This window comes from Leopardus geoffroyi, chromosome B2 (genome assembly GCF_018350155.1).
Source record: "Leopardus geoffroyi isolate Oge1 chromosome B2, O.geoffroyi_Oge1_pat1.0, whole genome shotgun sequence".
Classification (NCBI taxonomy): domain Eukaryota; kingdom Metazoa; phylum Chordata; class Mammalia; order Carnivora; family Felidae; genus Leopardus; species Leopardus geoffroyi.
The window spans coordinates 145,092,114-145,111,645 of NC_059332.1; the positions used below are offsets into that span (position 1 = coordinate 145,092,114).

General features: G+C 43.8%; 1 protein-coding gene across 3 annotated transcripts in view; it reads right to left on the reverse strand.

Moving 5' to 3' along the window:
- PRKN (parkin RBR E3 ubiquitin protein ligase) overlaps positions 1-19,532 on the reverse strand; it is a 1,352,534-nt gene that overhangs the window by 127,901 nt on the left and 1,205,101 nt on the right. The window lies entirely within an intron of this gene.

A 19,532-nucleotide genomic window follows, 5' to 3' on the forward strand; every position in this document is an offset into this window, starting at 1 on the left:
TTCTGTTACACTTTATAAATAATTAAAACGATATTTAAAAATGAAGTTGAAGTTAAATTTCATCCATGCGGCCCTAAGAATTTTAGGAACATATTCTGATGATCTTTAAGTCAATACAACTTTTCACATGCGAGATGCGCTAAATGACAGAGCAGAGAAGTCGTGGCCCAGAGCCACATGTTGGCGGGACAAGAATCAAGACATAGGTCTCTGCCTTTCAAACTTGTGCCCTTTTGGGTCCACACTGCCTCTGTTATTACAGTACTTAATTTACGAGCACAAAAAGCGAAAACCTCAGGGATGCTATTAGCAATTTACTGTTTCCAGTTCTTTTGGGAATCTGTTAATTGCCGTTTCATAAATGCTGCTCATTATGATTAAGACTTTGATTAAATGTAGAAGTCTAGAATTTATATAATATTGCAGACATATTTCATATGAATTTAAAGCAGCAGAGCAGCATGGATCGCGCATTCAAATCTTTCAGCATTATAATACTCGCTTCTAATCAATCAAGGGTCTTTTGAGAACCTGCTCTGTGCTACTATGACCTGATTTTCCCCTCAAGGAGTTTACAGTTTAATTAAGGAGAACTCATATTTAAGACAATAAACATCAATATGTAAGTAATAATTCAGAGAGGGAGGTCAGCTTCTTGGAGGACAGGGGTGTTTGTGATAAAGTATAAGTGACAGAGAAGGAGAAGGATATTCTAGGTCAGAGTCAGTGGCAGTAAGAACGACTGATGTTTAAAAAAAAAAGAGGGTGCCTGGGAGCCTCAGTTGGTTGAGCATCTTACTCTTTATTTCGGCTCAGGTCATGATCCCAAGGTCGTGGGATTGAACCCCATGCTGGGCTCTGTGCTAAGCGTGGAGCCTGCTTAAGATTCTCTCTCTCTAAATAAAACAAGTAGCTGATGTTTATGGGCCGTTGACTATGACAATGTGTGTGAGGGGCTGTACATGGATAATGGTTAATTCTCAAGGCAATGCTGAGTTAAGCGCTCTTGCCCAGCTCTTTCACAGAGGAAGACAGTAGGGGGCAGAACTCCAATGATACAGCGGCTGAACAAAGGGCTGAGGTCAGGGCCCACGCTTCCCTGCTGCCTCCCACTCATCTGTGTGAGCCAACCATGGACTACAGACTCTTCCAGAACAAAGGGTGTGTGTTGAGAAGGTAATGACACAGCTTGAAAGGCCAGGAAAAGGATTTTAGACTATATTCTAAGGTCGTACAATTTTATAGTGCACCTTACTCACTCTTCATGGTCACTTAGGTAGAACAATCTGTTTTAGCCTCACAAACAACTACAGACAAAAGTTAGTCGAATAACATTAAGTATTGACTACGAATATGCTAATATATATAATTTACTTATGGGGGTAGGGACTATGCCATATTTCTCATTCATTCAAAAAAAGTATGGCCTGGAGCCTTGCTGAGAGAAGTCTGTACTCTTCCTTCCCTCAACCCTGAATCCAGCATGGCGGCTGGTGTCAGTTGGTGTCCATACATGAATGCTCAATAAATGTACGAGTGATATTTCTTCCTCTCCCTCCGCCAGTCCCCTTCCTTCTCATCACCCTCTTATCTTCCTTCATTGCCATCTTCTTCCCTCTCTCCTTTAAACTGGTATTTATTGAACGCCTACTAAACTTCTGTGAATAAAACAGACGAGTTTCCTATTTCCAGGAAATAGTGGGAAGGGAAGACAAAAAAATAAATAAGGCATTTTAATACATCATCTAATTCTAGTTGATTACAAATCTAATGAAGCAAATAGGCTGGGTTATGGGCCGGGCTGTGTCATAGTGGGGGAGGGGACAGTCAGGGGGCTGTCTCAGGAGGGGATGCATACACAGGGAGTCAGAGGGAGAGAGGAAGACAGCCATGCCAAAATTAGGGGAAGATGTTCCAGGGAGGGGGAGTAAAGGCCTTCAAGAGAGGACAAGCCTGGCTCATTTAAGGATGCCATGGGGGTGTGTGGGGCTGCAGCATTGCCAAGAAGAGGGAAGTGAAAGGGACAAGGACAAAAGGTCAGATCACGTAGGTGTTTACAGAATGAGGGAAGGACTCTGAATTTTATCCTAAGCGATGGGGAAGCTGCTGGAGTCACTAGTGAGCACACACTTTAAATAGAATTCAGTTCAATTCAGCGGAATAGAGATGAGAGTAGGGACCAAGAAGGAATTTCTGATAGTGAATACCGAGAAGTGAGAGACTGCGACCATGAAAATAAAATGTCATTTAGGAAGAGGGTTACTGCTGGGGAGACAGGAAGGTGGATAGAAACAGAATGCAGGGCCTCAGCTCTCAAGAGGGCATCAGGTAGGTCTGGTTGATCATTTGACTCCTTGTAAAGACAGAACTCAGGTGTGTGGAGGCTGGAGGCGAAAAATGAAAGGAAGGAAAAGGAGGTCCAGGGCTTTCAGAATTGTCATACTATTAAAAACAGATGTTAAAAATCAAAACCAGTTTGGGCACACTCCTTTCCAATATGCATTTTATTGTCTCCTTTCCTTTCTCCCTTCCTTCTCTCTTTCCTTCCTGCCTTCCTTTTCTTAATGGAACTTATGTTATTTATACTTTTTGTATTTTAGTTTGCCAGGAAAGTGATTCTATCCATACTGAAAAAGCAGGGCAGTGGAATCATAAAAAAAATATATAAATGGCTATATTTTAAAATGGGCTATAGAATAGTAACTAGGTTTATTATACTTATAAATTTTTTTTTATCTTCCTAGGTATCAAATCTATGAATTATTGATGCAGAGATTCCTCGACTGTCATTATTATGACATTTCTGGTAGATTTCCTTGTTGAATTGTCAAGATTTGGTTTATTAGCCCAAGGATGACAGTGTTTTCAAGGGAAAGAAAAGCTTTTAAAATCCAAACTATTACATGCAGGCTTCCCTCCAGGCTCGGCAGGAACTCCCCACTTCTTTGCTTGATGCTGATTATGCTAACACCAAGTTCTGGATTCATTTGAGTTCCAATGGCCCCTGCCATACTGCTTCCAATTACTTTAAGCTGGGCATCCAATTCCCTCAGAACCTCCTCAGTTCTGTTCGCCCATCTGCTACTGTAGTGGCATTAAACCCCAGAAAGAAGGTAGCTGTTAAAAATTCCAACTTAATGTAGCAGCAAGAGAACCAGGGGCCAGCAATTACCATACAATGACATAAATATTTACCTCCTCTAGTCAGGTTGAAGACAAGAGAGAAGCTGACAGAAATAAGGAGTGTCCATGGCCACGAAGTCTACTGAATTGTTTGCCAGATTGGAGAGAGCCACCTTTTGGGGGAGGGGTTTCTTGCTACAAAGGACTCACAATGCAGGAAGCTGCCCGCCTATTAATCTATGTAGATCTCCTCAGTTTTGAGAGAGGTCATCGGCTATGCTCAGAATTCATTATTGAGTCAAACAGTGAGCGTTATGTAGCTGACAGTAAAGTTTTTGAAATAATTTGGTTCTTTTAGTTTTCTATGCACGTTGGGTGGGTGACAGCAGGACAATGCCAGGATTGTATACACTTACTTGGCCTAGGCTGTGAAGAGAGCTCAGCGAACCAGATACAGGATGTGAGAGGACATCAAGGGGCCATTTTAGGCTGGCTCTATTAGACCTGGCTGAACATTGTTGGAAGAACTATTTCCATTGCTCCAAAAAAGGCAGGGTTCTAACTGTGCGGTGTAAATTTGAGAAATGGCCACTCTCAGAGAAACAATGTACTAGGCTTGAGACTTGGGCACATCCTTCCATCTCTCTGTGCCTCAGTGTCCTCATCTAGCAGGACTGGAGCACTGGTTGAAGACGTGCACTTCAAAGCTGCTCAGTGAGGTTGGCACCATCGTTATCCCATGTGACCAGTAGAAAAACTGGTACTCAGAGAGGTTTAAGCGATTGCCCAGTATCAGGCTTCTAACAAGGGGTGGAGCTGGAATTCAAACTCCGGAAGTCTGGCTCCAGAGCGGAGTTCTCCACCATCACGGTATTGTGCCTCTCCTGAGAGAAGTGACTAGGCCAGTATTTCCTCAGTTGATAATCTGATGGACAGATAAATAGAAGGACTAAAGAGGGATGAAGGACACAGTAGGTTGAGTATCTTTTGTTTTTAAGTTTATTTTTCTAATTTATTTTTGAGAGAGAGGCAGAGAGCGAGAGGGGGAGGGGCACAGCGAGAGGGAAAGAAAGAATCCCAAGCAGGGTCCATACTGTTGGCAGGGAGCCTGATGTGGGGCTCGAACTCAGGAGCTGTGAGATCATGACCTGAGCTGAAACCAAGAGTCTAACGCTTAACTGACTGAGCCACCTAGGCGCCCAACTGAGTTTCTTACAGTGACTAGGGAGGGTTGCACAGAGAGAGAAGTGCAAAAAGGGCTGATGAGGGACACTGAGAACTTTGTCACATGTCTCTTTTGGGTTGACGCTGCCTGGAACGTCTTGGGTTGAAATGGAGTGATGCACGTTCACAAAGAAGCAAAAGCACGTGGGCCCCTCCTCCTCCTTTGCAGAGGAGACGTTTTCTGTCAGAATGATTAGTGAGAAGCTAGCAGTAAAGTCCCTCAATTAGCATGCCTTCAAAATGCCATATGCAAGTGACTAATGAAGTGACAGCCTGAAGGCAAGAACACAGGGCTAGCTGAGGAAGACAGGACGAGAGCCTGGGGAGGCAGAACCGCTCCATCAACTGTTTGTAGCATGCGGAAGGGTCCACCCACAACACTAAGCAAATGCTTTTCCCCTTACCATGGAGACAGAGATAAAAAAATAATTTTTGACAGTAGCGTCTGATTTAGTGGATGTTTGCAAACGCAGCCTATACTTAGTTTTACACCAGATTTAATAGAACATTTTAAACTTTCATAACAACTTGGCAGTTTGCAAAGATGTGTGTGTGTGTGCATGCACACACACACACGCAGCCTAAGCCATCCAGGTGACAGAGAAGAAGCACCACAGAGACTCACGGGAGATACTGCAAAAAGGAAAGTCCTCTGTTGGGACTTTGCGATATTCTGTCAACTCTCAACTCAACTCCCATCCAGTGGGGTCCACATTCATGGTCTTGATTCCTTCAAAACTGTAACAAAGATGTGTTCATTGTCATACTGCCTGGTGTCCAGGGCAGCTGAGAAGCCTTGGCCAGTCCTGTTCTTGCCCTCTTGGAAAGGGACTGAATCTTAGGCAAAGGTTTGAGCCCCTGTGTTGCTTACACTCTGCATTGGATGGAATTTAATGATGAATGCCTTCTAAAATTTCAAAATTTTCCCTTACCATAGGGATGGGAGGCCACAGGGAGGAGGAATTTATGCACATCCTCATCAGAAGAAACTATAAAGTCTTAAAAACTTTTCAGCCAGCTGTAGCCCCAGCTAAGGACTCAACTCCCTCCATATCTTGCAGCTAGATTACCCCACATTCTTCACTTGGAAAGAAGCCAATCTAGTTGAACGCACTTCAATCCTTTGTTTGCATCTTAGCTTGACCAACCCCAGTTAACCTAGTTTCCATCCCCGTTTTGCACACAGGACCTGGATGAGAGCGACACTCAGGACGTTTACAATTCTGCCCCCCTTTGTCCTCCTCGGAACGCAATTCAGGTTTCTATCTGAAACTGTGCTTCCTGAAATGCAGTTCTAATTGCCCCAATAAAAGTCTGTTTGCTTTAATTTCCAGTGAATTCCTTCTTGGTCAACAACCAAAACGCTTGAAATCTGTTTGTACGTGGAGGCATCAGATTGAGCACAATTTCTAGTTTTTTCGTCCACTGGTTCATCATTCAGCAACGAAACTGAATCTTTTTATGTGCTGACATCGTGTTAGGGCTCCACGCATAATATCTGATTTAATCGATAGGACAATGCTCTGAAAAAGGCACGGACATTCCCATCTCATGGGCAAGGAAATGGGCTGGAGAGGTTTCAGTAACATGCATGAGGAGGCTGAGATGTATTTGAAGAACATTCAACTCCTGGAGGACTTGTAGGGTCTATGTCTGCAGACGAGTATGAAGGCCCTCTAGGCTTTGTCCCGGCCACCTCCTTCCCACCCTGTACTCTCCTGCTCCACCTTCTTTGCTCACTGTCTTTCCTCTCTGCTGAGCCTCCTTCTTTCCTCACTTGGCATCTGCAAGCAATTCTTTTTTTTTTTTTAATGTTTGTTTTTGAGAGAGAGAGAGAGAGAGAGAAACAGAGAGACAGAGAGACAGAGAGAGACAGAGCACAAGCTGGGGAGGGGCAGAGAGAGAGAGAGAGAGAGAGAGAGAGAGAGAGAATCTGAAACAGGCTCCAGGCTCTGAGCTGTCAGCACACAGCCCAACGCAGGGCTTGAACTCACAAACCATGAGGTCATGACCTGAGCCAAAGTCAGACACTCAACCAACTGAGCCACCCAGGTGCCCTGATCTATAAGCAATTCTTACGGTGTCCGTGTCCTGGCTCAGATGTCCTTTCTGCAGGAGGTGACCCTTCCCCAATTCCTTGACTGTTTCTTCTCCTTGCCCCACTCTGAACTCTGTTTACACCTGTCTGTCTGGCTACACTGTAAGGTTCTAGAGCAGTGCCATGTGATCAGAAATAAAACGTGAGCCATGTATGTGACTTAAAATGTTCTGAGACCCACAGTAGGAAAGTAAAAAAGAAGCAGGTGAATGGATTTTGCTAATAAGTTTTATTCACTCTAATATATACACATATTAGTTTATACTAAGTCTTTGTAATTGGTTTGTATTCTGTATTTACAGTTCATCTCAGTTTGGATTAGCTACGTTTTATGTGTTCAGGAGTCACACATGGCCAGCGGCTACTGCTATAGCACGGTCCTAGCGGGAAGTAATCTTTAGTTGCTATAATGTGTGAGAGCATGTTATGGCTGCTGGTTGTCCTCTTGATACTTAGTCTGCTTTTTCTACAGTCTTAGAAGTCTTATTTGGGCATGTGTGGCTGTCAGGCTAGAGGCCATATCTCCTGGGCTCCCCTGGAGCTCAGGTACCATGTGTCTAGAGTTGGGCAGTGGGATGTAAGCAAATGTGAAGCAATTTTTGGTTTCTGCCCTTAAAAGGAAAGGGCACCCCTGCTTGCTCTTTCCTTCTACCTCAGGCTGATATGCAGACGTGGTAGGAGCTTTGTGTAACCATGTGGAGGAGGGCACATCTGAGGGTGAGCAGAGTGACGAAACCCAGGATTCTGTGTCTCCTTCAACACAGAGCCACAAGGAGTCTTGTATCTCCTATGGGACTGTGACCAACAGAGAAAGAAGCATCTCGTCTGTTTACACACCTGAATTTTTTTCTTGACAGTGATCTTAATTTACTTGCATCATTTCTAGAACCTGCCCTGTTGGTGGGGATTACAGCTAACCCTTCCTTCTGGTCTCAGCCTACGCTTACGTACCAGGGTGGCCTTTTCTAGCGTTCCTAAGACGAGATGACGTCCCCATTCCATGCTCCCATGACACCCTGAGCTTTCCCTTTCTTCGTGTTCATGCATGGGGTTACTGAATGAAAGTGTCCCAGCTAGACTGTAAGCACCGTGAAGGCAGGGACCGCTTGGGCTTGGTGCACAGAAGTGCTCCATATCTGTTGTTGAAAGAGATAAACGTAAATCAAGGGGCTTAACAGGGAACTGAAACGCTCTTGCTCTTCACAGTTCGATGGAAATAATTTGATCTCGTTTGACTTTGTCATGTTGTGCTAGAGAGCACCAGAAAGATGCTGGCATGCAGGGGAGAGGTTGGGTAGACGCATCTAGCTACCCAAGTGTTATGGATTGAATTATATCCCTGAAAAAAATATGCTGAAAGCCTAAACTCCAGTACCTCAGAATGTGGTCTTACTTGGAAATAGGGCGGTTGCAGATATAATTAGATATAATTAGTTAAGCTAAGAAATATCATACTGGACTAAGGTGAGCCCTAAATTCAATATGGCTGCATAAGAGGAGGAGAGAGACACACACGGGGAGAAGATGACCATTTGATGATGAAGGCAGAGACTGGAGTGATGCATCTAAATATCAAGAAATGCCCAGAATCACCAACAAACACCAGAAGCTAGGAGAAGCAAGGAAGGATTCTCCCCCATGGGTTCTAGAAGCATGGCTCTGTTGGTACTTTGATTCTGGACTTCTAGCCTGAAGAACTGTGAGACAACAAATTTTTGTTGTTTGAAGCCCCCCAGCTTGAGGTGTATTGTTGCAGCAGCCTTGGGAGACTCAGACACCAGGAAGACAGCATCCTAACAGACCTGCTCTGCACACCTGTCCCTCCTAGGTACCAGTCTACAGCCTCTGGCCAAGGGTCAGCCAACACGCTGAGGCAAGGAGGCCTTTTTGGCTGGAGGCCTGCAGGATGGACACTTCTTAGCTCCACCACGACCAAAATGGATCTTCAAGACAGATAAGGAGGTACAGGAAACTTTGCCAAAGAGTTAAAGGTAGTTGTACCTCCCAAAGGCAGGTTCTGTGGGGAAAGGGGAGTGGAGAACAGGGTGTCCCCACCACAGGAAGCAGGAGTAACAGAACCATTCGGCTCACACAGAAGCACAGAGATTTCTCCTTCACGACAGACCTTTCTGGCAAAGGCTCTGCTCTTAGGAAAAAAAATTCTCGTTCTTCAGTCTTGAATGGAGAATAAATTAGGAGAGGTAAAAGAGGTGTATCGCTCTTCTTTGAGGATCTGTATTCACACTGAAAAGAATCAAGGCTGCATTTGTCTGCAGTGGTTATCTATCTATCTATCTTTATTTATTTTTTTAAATAAAATATTTCCCCTTCACAGGCTGAATCCTTTCAACACACAGTATTTCTGGTTGCTGCTGTTCACCCTCCTCTTTCAATTTGGAAGGCTAACTCAATGACCTCTTTCTATTTGACAGAATTCACATCAAAAGCCAATGAGATGAGGCCAGGAGTTTGCTTTCCCTGTTGTGAAGGTGGGAGGGGAACCAGCAGCGGTGATAAGTGGCTGTGATCCCTCCAACCTTTGCCAAGGTGAACCTCCCCCCACCCCCCTCACCGTGTCTCAGATAGAAATGCTTGTTTCTGATGTTTTTCAATTATTTTCACTTAAAAGAAATACTTTAATATATTTAGTTCAAATTGTGCGATGGTGATTATGCTCCTAAATCTGATTAAGAGACATGATAGAAGAAAGAAACCTTTCTTTCCATGAGGGGATATTTATCATTCAATAGATGGGTCAAATTTTCCATAGTAGGAGGATTCATATTATAAGCATCGAGACTGCCTTCTTTCATTAGTTATTTATAAGGCTCTTATTAGACTGGTTAAATTCACACAGGAGAAAGAGAGAAGTTATTGTTAATCAATTTCTAATCTAATCTATCCATTACTTAGCTGATAAAGAATTAGGCTCACCAAAGAGATTTTGATTCAGACTGCAAATCACGGTCATGTTACTAATGACATTGATAAGTGGAATGTTTCATTTTTTAAAAAATTAGTGTTATGTTTATCACGTTTCTTATGTCGTATCTCCTCAAAAGTCCTATAATAATTCCTTGCTCCATAGTAGATAAAAAACAATCTGTGGCTGGGAATTCAAGTCTCCCTCCCAACACCACCACGTAATTAGCTTTGGTGGACACTAACGCTGCTCAGCCACAATTTCGGCTCTCTGCTCCATGATAGGTCACAGGAGGATGGCCCTGTGTCACCCCTGCGTCACCCCTGTAAAGTCACATGGAACCAAGTGACCTGTTTGGCCGACAAAATGTGAATGGATCTGACATAAGTGACTTGTAGGCCAAAGCCTTTAGTTGCTGGTGTTCAACTGACCTTCTTTCCTTCGCCCCTGCTTCTGTGACTATGATGTTCAGGGTCCTGTGGTCACCACCAGGTGACCCCTGACTGGGAATGAGCTGGAGCAGAGCTCCCCACCAACCTGAGGGGACATATTTCACGAGTGAGGGATAAATCTTTGTTGTTCTTTGTTTTTTTTTTTAATGTTCATTTATTTTTGATAGGGAGAGAGAGTGATAGAGAGCGAGTGAGCGCAAATGGGGGAGGAGTAGATACAGGAGGAGACATAGAATCTAAAGCAGGGTCCATGCTCCAAGCTGTCAGCGCACAGAGCCCGATGCTGGGCTCGAACCCACGAACTGTGAAATCATGACCTGAGCCAAAGTCGGATGCTCAACTGACTGAGCCTTCAGGCGCCCCAAACCTTTGTTGTTCTAAGCCATGACAACTTTGAGGTTGGTTGTTACAATAACAGACATCAGTCTATACTAAGACATTAAGGATTTTTTTTTCCTTTGAAGTTGTAGCAGCCAAATTCTACTTTTGAGTGAAATCTGACATGGAACACCTATGTATCATAAAAGCAGAGAGAGTCTCTGGAGGGGTGGGGTGTGGGGAGGTGGCAGGGGTTGGGGGAGGAGGGTGTAGTTAATGCCTCAGTTTCCATAAGCCCAAGTGGCTCATTGAAAACCAATGATCTAGTCCAAACAAATCTTTCCAAGTAAAGTTTTCGTCAAAAGGTCACCACTGGATCTCGACCTGCATGTATGTTTTGGTTTATTTGGGCCCAAAGTTTTAAAAGGCTACAAGCCAACATGTAAAAATTAGGAGACTACATATAAAGTTCTGAATTTCCCTTGATCAAGTGAAAAAGTAGGAAACCCAATCCCATGACTTCCTCCCAAGGGTCTCATCAGTTGCCCTTTGTCACTACACTTAGAGATTTCTGCCACATGTCCCTGTCAACAGGGTGAAAATGTAGACACAGAGGGCTGTGTTTTTCTCAAAGTCAAAGAAAGTGTATTTCTTGGTGGAATGCATATTACTAAGTATTGAAATGAAAACTGAGTTTACTAATGTTTTTTATCCCTTTTCTTATTCACTCCTGTTATGTGTTGTTTTTTCTCAGCTTTAGAAATTGTGACATCTCTTTAGTCCCTTACACATACTTCTATGGCGTGATTTCTGAAAATGCAGTTCCTGTACCACTTGGACCCAAGTCAGCTGGCATGCTTGTGAGACGCGCAGATTGTAAGTACCATTTCAGAGCAAGGAACCCAGCAATCTGTGCTTTTCATAAGCATCTCCTACTTCAAGACAACTCTTGGGTACGATAAAGTTGGAGAATTGTAGTAGTTCCCTTATCCGTGGGGGAAACATTTCAAGACCCCCAGGGGATGCCTGAAATTGTGGATAGTACCAAACCCCATATAAACTACATTTTTCCCTATGTATACATACCCATGGTAAGTTGATTTATAAATTGGGTACAGAAAGAGACTGTCAACAATAACTAATAATAAAGTAAAACACTTATAACAATGCACTGTAATATGGGTTATGTGGATGCGGTCTTTCTTACACACAATATCTTATCGTACTCTCCTCTCCCTCCTTGTTGTGATGTGAGATGATAAAATGTCTACATGATGAGATGCGAGGAGGGGAAAGGCTCAGTTAGTTAGGCTACTGCTGACATTCCGACAGGGCATCAGAAGGAGGATCACCCTTTTCCCAACCATGGTTGACCGTGGGTAATGGAAACCACAGAAAGAGGTGAAGCAGGGGACCTGCCCTGTGGCTGAGGTAACCCCATAATCAGAGCCTACATTCTCTGAACTGATAAAGAATATTTATTCCCTTCTAGATTTAAGAAACCATTCAGGTAGTAGAATTTCAATGCTGTGATTTCTGAAATGGCAGACAGAAGCAGTGAAACAAAGTATTTGGAAGCGCACCTGTTCTCCAGATTAAAGATGAGCTGAACATTAACACACCTTCTGAACAATACCCTCATTTCTCTTCTTCCTCAGTCTTGCTCATGCTGTACCATCATCTGCCAAAAGTCCTTTCTCCAGGTCCCTTAACTGAAATTTCGCCCATCTTTAATATGAAAATGAACAATAATTCCTTACTACCATCTAAACTTGGTTGTGTCAGAACTGTCTTTTTAAAAATTTTAATAGATTTTGTTTTTCAGAGCCGTTTTATGTCCACGACAAGGCAGAGCAGAATGCAGAGATTTCCCATAGGCCCCCAGACCCCACATGCGCACAGCCTCCCCTGGTATCTATACCCCCCAGCAGAGTGGGACATTTGGTACAAACGATGAGCCAATATTGACTCACCACAATCACCTCAAGTCTACAGTTTACATTTAGGACTCACTCTTAGTGTTGTATATTCTCTGGGTTTTGACATATGTATAAAAATATGTACCTATCATTATAGTATCACACAGAGTGGTTTCACTCCCTAAAAGTCTCTGTGTTCTGCCTTTTCATCCCTCCTCCAAATGCCCTGCAACTGATCTTTTTACTGTCTCCATAGTTTTGTCTTATCCAGACTGTCTTATAGTTGGAGTCATGCAGTATGCAGACTTTTCAGATTAACTTCTTTCACTTAGCAACATACACTTAAAGTCCCTCCATTTCTTTTCATGGCTTGAGAGGCTCATTTCTTTTTAACATTTAATATTCCATTGGCTGGCTGGACCACAGTTTATCTACCCACTCACCTCCTGAAGGACATGTTGCTCGCTTCCGAGTTTCAGCAGTTGAGAATAAAACCACGTAAACACCCGTGTGCATGTGCAGGATTTTGTGTGAATATAAATTTTCAACTAAATTGAGTAAATACCAAGGAGGGTGATGGCTGGATTGTCCAGTAAGAGTATAGTTAGTTTTGTGAGACACTGCCAAAAAAAAAAAAAAAAAAAAAAAAACAGAAAACAAAAACAAAAAACAAACAAACAAAAACCACACATCCTCGCCAGCATTTGTTGTCATTGTTCTAGATTTTGGCCATTCTAGTGGGTGTGTATCTAGTGGGTGTCATATCTCACTGTTGCTCTGATTTGCATCTCCCTGATGACACGTGATGTGGAGCATCTTTTCATAGGCTTATTTGCCATGTGTGTACCCCCTTTGGTGAGGTGTCTGTTAAGGCCTTTGGCCCATTTTTTAATCAGGTTGTTCATTCTCTTAATGTTAAGTTTTAAGAATTCTTTGTATATTTTGGGTAACAGTCCTCGATCAGATGTCTTCTTCCAACCTTTTTCTCCCAGTCTGTGCAAAGCTGTCCTTTTATGGTCGGTTTGTTTATGTCAGGAATCAGGTTCCAAACAAGGTCCAGATGTTCATATGGTTGTTTGTCTCAAGTCTCTGTAATTTGTAACTGTCTCCTTTCCCTTCATCGTTCTATTCCATGCCTCCGGGATGCTGCAGCGACTGATCGTTTGTCCTGTCTATTGTCTCACGTGCTGACCTTGTCCAAGGACCCAGTAGCTTCTTGAGTGCTGTCCTCTGGGTCCCTGAGGGTCTCTACACGAAGGTCAGGGGCTGGGCCACACGAGAAGTTCTTTAAAGTAACATGGCCTTGTCATAGCATGACTTCTCATCACGTTCTTCGGGAAGACAGAGAGCACATTTGCAAGATGTCACTGCTCTGGGGCAATGTTTGTCAGTGACACGAGAGAGTCTGCATGCTTTAGTTATGAGTCAAGTGAAAGAACAATACCCTGATTATTGAATCATCTGGGCATAAAACTTATTTTTCGTAAATCATGTTAAAATGTGCTTATCATAGATGGCAGGAAACAACACTGAAGCGTGTTATCATCATCCTCGTTGCTAAAGATGACCATCGTGCGCTGTGCACTGTTCAAGTGTTCCTCATGTGTCAATTTATTGCATCCTCACCCTGTGAAGGTGCCACCACTATCCCCTTTTACAGCTGAGGAAACTGAGGCACAAGAAGATTAAGTAACTGTAAAACAGTCTGTACAATATTTCCTCTAAGCTCATGAAGAATTTGTGTAGAAAACCAGCAGCAGTTCGTCAAGCCTGCATCATCGATGGTAAAGGACCAGAATGCACAGAATGCCCCAACCAAAGTTAGGAGGTAAGAAAAGCTCTTCAGTACCCTAAGCTGCTTGCATTCCTACCCCTTCTCCTCCAAAGGAGCCTCACTGACTCTAGAATCTTTTCTGACATTTATTATTTTTTTTCAGGTTTATTTATTTTTGAGAGAGACACACGGGGAGAGCATAGACAGGGGAGGGGCAGAGACAGACAGGGACAGAGAATCTGAAATGGGCTCCATGCTGACAGTAGAGAGCCCGATGTGGGGCATGAACCCATGAACCGCGAGATCATGACCTGAGCCGAAGTCGATGCTTAACCAACTGAGCCACCCAGGTGCCCCTTTTCTGACATTTAAAGACATGAGATAATGTGTTCTGTTATTTCTATGCCCCAATCTGTGGGGATGGGAGTGATAAAAGAGTTCCCTGGAAGAGAGATACAGGGGGCACTGCCCCAAAGGCACTTGTGAATTTACAGAAAGGTAATAGTTATGACACAGAGTGTACTGGCTTACTAATGAGGACAGGACAGTGTTGGTAAGGGGATTAGGTGGCCCTGACCCACCCAGCAGTGAGCAGGGAGAGGATGTTGGAACAGGTATGGGCAGTTGCTTTGGAGCAGACAGACCCACTTCTGGACCGGAGTCCACTACATGGTCGTATGGGACGCCCGGGATGCCACTTAATCGCTTCAAGCCACATTTTCTTCATTTCCATTTTAGAAGCATATTACCTATTCATGAGTTTGTGGGGAGGATTAAGTTAGGTAATATATATCAAACTTCTTAATCCGTGGAGAAATCCCATTATTTTGTGGTTGTTGAAGGAAGTATCCTGTGGCCTTTAAGATGTATCTTCCTGCCTAAGGCAAACAACAGAGGTGTGGTATAAAGTGAAAATTGATTTCCCTTTGTGAGAAAGAAAATGGGATTGAGGACAATCTTGACATCACTTGCAATCCGGGATGGGTTAAAAGCAGGTAGAATGGGGTGTGGCAAATGAGGTGCTGTTCTAGCACAGAGTATTGCATACTTTACTGACATCGTTGTGGAGATATTTTATCTTTTTGGAACAAGTTACAAAAAAAGTCTCCCATAGAAAAGCCAACACTTGCAAACAATATTGCTTGCTAGATACTGTTCTTTCTATACGTTACATAGCTCATTCTCCCAACACACGGGGTAAGTACCAACTTTATTCTAAATAACCTTTGCCATCACCGAGCTAAGCTTTTTACATGCCTTAATTCATTTCACCACACGATGACCCCAAGAGGGGCAGACTCTAATTATCCCCACTTGACGGAAGGTTACGGAGGTTAGTGGACTGGCCAGAGTCCAGAACGACGATGTGGTTCAGCTGGGTTCCCAGGCAGGCTCTGCCTCCAGGGCCCGCTCTGAGAGCACAACACCTCTGGTGAAGAGCACATCAGAAATAGTCCAGCCTGATGGGACAAAGTACTACTGTTGCTATCTTTTTAAAAAAGAATGTAAACATCATTCACTGCACCAGAGGGTGGCCATGATGCAAAGTCAAATGTGAGAGTTCTTTCAGAATTCACTGTTAGGAAAAGCTCGCTTCCCCTAAGGAGCTGGTAGGCTTTTAGTCTGATAATGGTAATTGTGTCACTACCCATGCTTCCTTTCTGCCTTGATTATTAAGATGTCCTGTGATCAGTTTCAGCATCACAGGGGCCTTTGTGGTGGACATAACCTGGATTTCCTCTTTGACTTACAGTGTATTGTTACTTTATCATGTTTATTCCTGTAGCATGAGAAAAAAAATATCAATATGTTTTTGTGGCCATATCAATGACATGGTGATTTTTCATGTTTTAAGATGTCACAAGCTACAATATGATTAATAAATTAGGGGTGCCTGGGTGGCTCAGTTGGTTAAGTGTCTGACTCTTGATTTCGGCTCAGGTCACGATCCCATAGTTGTGGGATCGAGCCTGGCATTGGGCTCTGAGCTGACAGCACAGGGCCTGCTTGGGCTTCTCTCTCTCCCTCTCTCTCTCTCTGCCCCTCTTTCCCCACTCATACTCTCTCTCTCAAAAGAAATAAAATAAATATTAAAAAATAAATACATTAGATGCTTGAAGAAAGATCCAAAGAGTCTCGGGAAGGTTGGAAGAACGGGCTAACACTAACTGTATAGATTAAATGAATATGATTTAAAATCATGAACACAAAGTTACCTGCATGTGGGGGCAGTGCAAAGTCTGACCTCCTGAGGGAGAGCCTGGGGTAGGGCAGGGCTGCCATGGGAACCAGTCAGGGAATCTTCCACAGGACAGCCCCCTGCCATGCAAACCTTTCTCCAACTCCAAGGATCACTGTGATGAGCAGTCAGGAGTGGGGCACAGGCCTCAGGTGGGCAGGGAGGGAAAAGGGATGGAGAGCCCTCATTCATTCCACACCTATTGATGGAGTTGCTCTCGTAAGTCAGGAGTTGATACTGGAGCGAACAGAACAGGCATCACAAACCTCCAACTCAACTGAAACCCAAAGTTAGTTGCCTAGTCAATGAATTCGTTAACGGATGCTTGTTGAACAACTGCTCTGGGCCAGCCCCTGGAGCGAACAGGGCAGTGGTGAGAGGGCCAAGGGCCAAGGAAGGGCGATGCAGGCTGGTGAAGCTGGGGCCCGGGACACGCAGGGGAGGCGCCCCCACTGAGTCCTGCTGGGAGGTGCCCGGAGCACAGTCAGTGCTGAGTGATGGCGACCAAGCAAGTGAAATGTGAATTAGTTATAAATTGCAATCCGTTTAGGTGACTCTGTTAAGGCTGCCCCTGAATGCTAACCCCAGCAGGCTATTATCGGTCCAGAGTACAGAGTCAGGTCAGCCTGAGGAGCCACATTTGAAGAGACATCAGCAAAGTGTCACCCATTCAGGCAGGGCGTCCCTGCAGAGCCACGACCAACAGCACAGGAAGCTGAAGGAAGGGCAGAGATTAAGGCTTCAGAGGAAAGGGACCCAAGAGAAGGACTTCAGGGACAGGTCTGCTCAGCTACTCAAGAAGCTTCCAGGAGCCCATCTTGGGCCAATGACTAGAAGTTGCAGGGAGGGCATTTTGGCCTGTCGTCAGGAAAACTTTTATTTTTTATCCATTTTTTCAAAATCACAATTCCTCCTAAATGACCTGAAGTGCCTGCCACTTAGTGGGATGCCTGTGTATGAACGGAGGTGTGTGGAGCCCCTCCAGGAACGTGCGGGAGGATTGGCGACGCCCCTTAAGTTTCCTTTCAAGCTAAGATTCTGTGGCACCAAGAAGGCCCTGGTTAGGTGTGAATGAATTTTTGTCAGGTACCTGTTGGGCTTGGCATTGGGAAACCTGTTCATCTCTACGGAATGGAATCACCTGTTATCAAATGGTGACTGGGAGGGAGGTGGGTGGCCACCACCTATTATAACCTGCCTTGTCTTCTGGCAGCCTGAGTCCCACTGGTCAGGCCTCCAGGGCAAGTTGTGGGGTGGTGCTGAGTACAGCTGAGCTTCCCCTGGGCCCGAGAGCCCTCCCAATCTAGCCCACAGCCATCAAAGAGGGAGTCTTTCTTCTTTCAAACTCCTTCTCCCACACCCTCTGTTCTCTTCCTGCCTTCAGCCCTTGTCTTTCCTCTGCTCCTAACGGTACAATGCCTGGTTGACAGTGCATTTTCTAACCATTTTAGCTGGTGTTTCATCTTTTTGGACCTCCGTGTTCATATTCACTGCAACCTCTTTACACCCCGTAGCGAAATGTATTCTAATAGTAGTTTTCCATGTGGGGCTGGCATTGTTCCTCCCATCTCCACCTGGAGACTGAGCTCCTTTTTCACCTTCGTAGGCTCTGTGCAAAACACAGGTTCTGCTACATAAATAGGTGCTCAATACATAATAGTCGAGGAAATGAATGACCTACCTTTTCTGACACCTGAGACTGCTTGTCTATATTCTTATTTTTGATAGTGAAAGTTTCTGATAAAATGTATCCATGGAAACGCTTCGCTAACAGAAGGATTCCATGTTAGGCATCAAAGTGGTACCATTTTTTAAGTGCCACCGCAGACTAATAACTGTTAGTTTGCAATCACTGACTACAAAAGAAATGATTGCATGAATATCTGAGACTCCAGGTGTTAATTCAATAGCAAAAAAAAAAAAAAAAAAGAAAAAAGAAAGAAATAAAGAACAAAAGAAAGAAAGAAAGAAAGAAAGAAAGAAAGAAAGAAAGAAAGAAAGAAAAAGCGTGTGTCCTTATAGTCTGGTTTCTGATGGCTAGGAGCTGATGCGTACTTGATTTTGAATACCCTAAAATCAGATTCAAGAACTTCTATAATTCCATAGACTCAAAGGAATAGATAATGCCCACAGAGGTCATCTGGCACACATTCCTTCCCCTGGGCAGGGATGTAAAGCTACTTGTGGACTCTATCCTTAAAAACCCTGTATCAAGGAGAATAGATGTGAGAACTCTTTCTACCTTGGAAATGCTTCTCCTAAGGGGCAGTCCTTAGGGACAGGAATGGTCCTGACATTCTCCACTCCACGTGGTGCAAACTTCTCCCCTGCTATCTTGTAAGACCATTTCCAACTGCTCTGTCCTCAGCAGACCAAGAGAACATTGGTCAGCATCATCCATATAATATCCTTTAATACACTGAGGAAATTCACTGGGGCTTCCTTTTTCCTCAGACTTACTAAGCCCAGGTCCTCAAGCCTATCCTCACAGACCAATTTTACAATTCTTTAATCATGTTAATAATTTCCGTCACTCTCAGATGAATCATTTCCAATCCATCTACATCCATTAATTTTTTTTTGTTTGCCCCAAATTAAGTGCTAGGGTGATGCGGCAATGACTGGAGCTAAGAATAGGAGAAGGGTTTCTGCAGTTCTTGGATGTCATAATTCCATGACAACATCACAGAAACAGTTGGCATTTTCCTTTTGGTAAGAAGGCCCAAGTGCTGGCTCAGCAACTGTTCCTTGGCAACTCCACATTCTGGATCTTTCTCAGCAGTGCTTGAGAAAAAATATTTAGTCCCAGTATTAGCTGTTCACTTGCCCATTCAGAAAGAAAATGATCTGTTAGGAGACCAGAAAGAATGACAGAGCCTCTAAAAGAGAGGTAGCCAACTCCAAGGTCTTTGGAGCCAGTCAGGGAACTGGGGGTAGGGTGGGTGGCAGGTTGGGAAGGTGACAAATTCAACACCCACACTGCTTGGAGGAGGGGCTCCCACTTCACCTGTAGTGGAGTTTTTTTTTTTTTTTTTTTTTAACACAAGAATGCCCATCCATTGTAGCAAGAGCCTGTTTTTTTTTTTTTTAAGAGAAGCTATAAATTTATATTTTTAAAGTTAAATATTCCCATTAAAAATGATAATTAAAAAACAAAAATGAAGCCATTGTGTAGCCCAGGCCTGGGTGGGCCTAAAGACACATGTCTGCAGGCCTGGTTTTGCCAAGGGCTCTTGGATTCATTCCCTTGCCAGGATAGGAATACTCTACCTTCCTTACTATTTCTGTAATAAATGTTTGAAGACAAATGCCTCACCAAGAGATATATTCTTTGCACATAAATACTTTCCTAAAAGTGTGTTTTATTTGTTAAAATTTTTTTAATGTTTGTTATTTTTGAGAGACAGAGAGAGAGAGCAAGCAAGTGTGAGTGGGGGAAGGACACAGAGAGGGGGAGACACA